We start from the raw sequence: 4,337 nt of genomic DNA on the forward strand, positions 1-4,337 counted from the left end.
TCTGGTTGTTCAACACACGGAATAAATAACTTCCAACTTCACTGAAACTAATCCTGGTGGACTGATCGATACGATGGATGATGGATAACGTTAACAGTTACTGACTAATTAACTGGCTCCTCTTCCTCCTCTGCCTCAACGTGCTGTGTCTAGTCCTTCGTGTATACCGGTGCGTATGCTGGTTTTCATGCACACGGTGGGATGTATAGAAAGGAACTCTCTTGTCTGTCTCTCTAACTCGTCGATTTCAAACTTTAAAGTGTAGTTTCCATCCAGTTACTGTGTAATATATGTTTATATCCACTGATACACTGTGACAGTTGGATAATCTCTGTAAATAATGTTTAACATCAGAAAGACTAAAACACAAACTCTATAACACATTACGAGGCTGACAAAATCCACTTAGGAAACAGATACAGGCACCCTCTGTATTGCAGTATCGTGCGCCCTCGGGCTCATTTCCCACAGATTAAATGCTTTACTCACTGCGCTAACATCAACACCAGCAGGGAAAGCAGCAGTTCTCTCTGTTTACGGGGAGAAAGAGATGTTAACGCACCTCTGAGTCTGTACAGCTGCTGAGGCACACTGATCATCTCAATGGATCTGACACAGGAGCCCTTCTGAATATGTATACGAATACTTTAACTGTTTGAACAGATACAGATAAAAGTTGTGGATGAGCTGGCCGACGTTATCTGCATCAGTTTAACTAAAATTATCTTTATTTGTAGCCAAACGTTGGTATCAGACCTCATTAGTTTTAGCTGATGTACCTGAAAAAAGTTTTAAAAGAAGACTTTTTCAGGCTGAAACTGGATGTCTGGTGCAGTTTTTCCAAAAAACCTCCAATATGGCTGCCAGAGAGGAGAACTTAATGTCCTTTTCTTTATAAATAACTCAGTGTTGAGATCTGTCATTAAATACTTCTACAGACAGCAGCACAGCGTTCCTGTTGTAGTAAGTAACCTTAAAGCAAGAATCGTTTACTCTAGAAGCTCATTTTTCATTATTTGCATGTCTGCTGCGTTCCCAGTGGCCTTACTAAGCAGATATTATGATAAAGTGCTTCCTCGATGTTTTGCTGAGCTCTGGACTTTCACGGGAAGTTTGTGGAAACACCCAGAATCCTCCCCGGCGTTAAAGCCGCTGTGGTGCGAAGGTGCAGCTCGTAGTGCGTTGCAGGGCACCGTAAATATTTAATCAGGAGAGAAATTAAGTCAGTGCTGACTAAAAGAAATGGGTCAGAGTGAGGAAGTGTAGCGAGCAGGGTGACGCAGGGTGTTGTTATTGGCCGTATGCAGAGGAAATGTCTGTTTGATCAATGATCCTGTCTGAGGAGCTGCTGCAGGACGCCGCTGTTCATCCTCAAGCCGAGAGCAGGTTGAACTGTTCTGTCCAACAATGTCCTGAAATTAATATTAAAAACTAAATTACTGGATGAATTGAGACTATTTCACTTTTGTTTGTCCGTTACGCCTGGAGGGGATCGTGTGTTTTCTCTAATCTCGCTCACTACTAGACCCATTAGACATTGTTTGTGCTCAGTTATGTCTAGTGATTGACCGATATTGGTTTTCAACAGCCGATGCTGATATTAGAAAGAAGGGCTGCTGATGGCAGATATATATAAATTCATGTATGATTCTATTCTGCAGTAAATTCAGGTGTATGTGTGCAGCAGGATGCACCAGAGTTATAATACAGACCTCAAAACAAACTTATTTTTGTCTCGGACTCGAGAAAGGCGGTCTTCACTACATCACTTCCTGCCAGTAGGGCCACCAGTGATCAACCCTCCACCAGTTCCTCCAGACACACCTGGTGGAGACCGGCACTCTTTTAGATGTTCGGCAATCGTCTGATGGCAATTTAGCCTCTAAGGGGCGACAGCCAATGTTTTGGGGTGTCCGGTGTAGCCAGCAGATATCCGGATGAAGGGCCGTCCACGCCAACAGAGATAACTGTAACAATAACTTTAAATATATATATTTTTTTAAATTTCTGACTCTTGTGAGTTCACACCACAACTATAACAATGTGAACGATATTGTGGTATTTACTTTATTAAACGTTTATAGAACGTAATATTACGCAGCAAATTACACATAAATTTCTTTTATCTGACACATAAACCGTCTTTGGTGCTGAAGCCAACTCAAACTACAGATGTTCCGATACCACATCTTCCCTCCCGATTCCGATACCCAAACTTTGTGTGTTGGCTATGTACACTAATAAGCGTGTATGATTGCTGTTACTGTTATGTGTTCTGGCTCAGGTTCAGAGTCAGAGTCGGCTGATACTGATACTCCCCAGCAGTGCATTACTTATAAACCACGTGGTATTGGATTAGTAACAGACCGGCGTATTTGTCGATACGTTTCAGGCAGCATCGGAGGAATTTCTGATGCTGGTATTCGTATCGGAACAACTGTAGCTCAAACATGATGGTCAATACTACACAGACTACAAACCGACACCAGAACACTTCCAATGCCAAAACCATTCATCTGCAGATATCTGTTGTAATTTAATGTTTAGTATATTAGCATGCTAACATTGTAACATTAGCATGAGGTTTGAAGCTTCATCACATATTAGTTTTTAGGGACTTTGTGATGAACTGCAGCATTGAACGAGTGTAACTGTAGAATCAAAGACGGTGCTGATTTACTGATTAAATGATGTTTTGCTGGTAGCTGTACTTTCAGGGTGTAAATGTCGAGGATATAATTATTAATTAATAATACGGCAGTTCTGCTAGAAGCCTGTGTTTTGCTGCTGTGCGTCTGCAGAGCTCCTGGCAGGAGTTTGGCTCTGGCACTTTTGCTGCCCTTTGTTTTTTTGTTTATTCCAGCACGTTTACCCTCTGCTGCTGCTGCTGCTGTCAGATAAACAGAGGGTCAAGTTTCAGCGTAAGCAGCATCCCACTGTTAGCGTCCGGCAACCTGCGAGTCCTCCGAGGCTGCTGGGAAAATCCCGTCCAGACGGAGCAGCTTGTAAACTTGAACAGAGCTGCTGAGACAAAACGCTCTGAATAATTCAGAGACTCTGCTGCTGAAGGCCAGAGAGGACCGACACACTGCAGACGCACTGAAATGACTTTAAATCACAGTTTAACACTTCACACCATCTGTTTCGTTCCTGGTGCGCTCCTACTCACAGTATCCACTCAACAAGAACTTTTATTATTTATTTACATCTATCTGTTGTGTGTCTTCTGTAGACTGGAGGGGATAATCTGCTGCAGGAATTAAATCAACTGAAGGAAAGATAATTGAATTCATGACTTTAGATGTCATAATTTGTCTTTACTGGAGAACATTTTAATATTTGTAAGAGCTACTTACGATATGAAAGTTTTGTTTTTTGGGGATTCAGACATAAATACTGCTGAGAGAATTGAATCACAGTCACAGCAACATGGGGAGCGCAAGATCAAAACATTATTGATCAGAGAGACAAACTCAATTAAAGCGATGCTCGAGTCCTCGCGGTCCACAACCCAACATCATGTATCGACCACGGATCAGAGGATGATTGTCACAAAAGCATTACTTCATGTTTCCAGTAGGTGGCGCTATGAGTATGACTGAATATTGGCATGTAGATGAGTTCAGGGCTTTTAATCCTGGTGGTTTAGGAGCACATTGACCAAATTTGAAGTCCGTCCGATCAATTACCTAGGAGGAGTTTGTTCAAATCACTATGGATAACCGCTACATTCAAAATAGCCGACTTCCTGTTGGGTTTGGGGTCCAAGAGGCTTTTTTATACGTCTGGACATGATACACATGATTCCTGATTTTTGCATGTCTGGTTGAAATGTGCCGCCTGGGCTGCTTTCTAGGGGGCGCTATGGAGCCAGTTTCACGAGATTCATAACACATCATCATTAATCTCTGGTTTCATACATTTTTCAATGTGTTGAGTTCGCCTAAAATATGATCTTATTGACAGAAAAATAATAATTCCTCACATTTCATTGAAGTGAATCCAATGTGGAACCTGCATTCTTTCTAATGGCCAGCAGGGGGCAGCTCCATTGGCTGATAGTATTGAGTCTTATAGAGAAATGAGCCTACACTGTAAAAGAGAAAAGCTCAGAGAACTCAAAACAACTTTATTCACAGTCTTTTAAGTTTTGAAAGAAACTAAAAATAAATTTTGTTGAAATAATTTAATTTCCTTCTTCTTTAGAAAAACATAAATCTTTAAGTTTTAGAAACAAGAAATTCTGTATTACTTTCTAATTTCTTTTTCTAAAAAAGAGACATAAATTATCATTAATTATTAGAATAGTTCTCAGTTGATTCATGAGCTCAGTAAAC

Source organism: Morone saxatilis, unplaced genomic scaffold, assembly GCF_004916995.1.
Source record: "Morone saxatilis isolate NCDOM2014 unplaced genomic scaffold, NCSU_SB_2.0 Contig2, whole genome shotgun sequence".
NCBI lineage: Eukaryota > Metazoa > Chordata > Actinopteri > Moronidae > Morone > Morone saxatilis.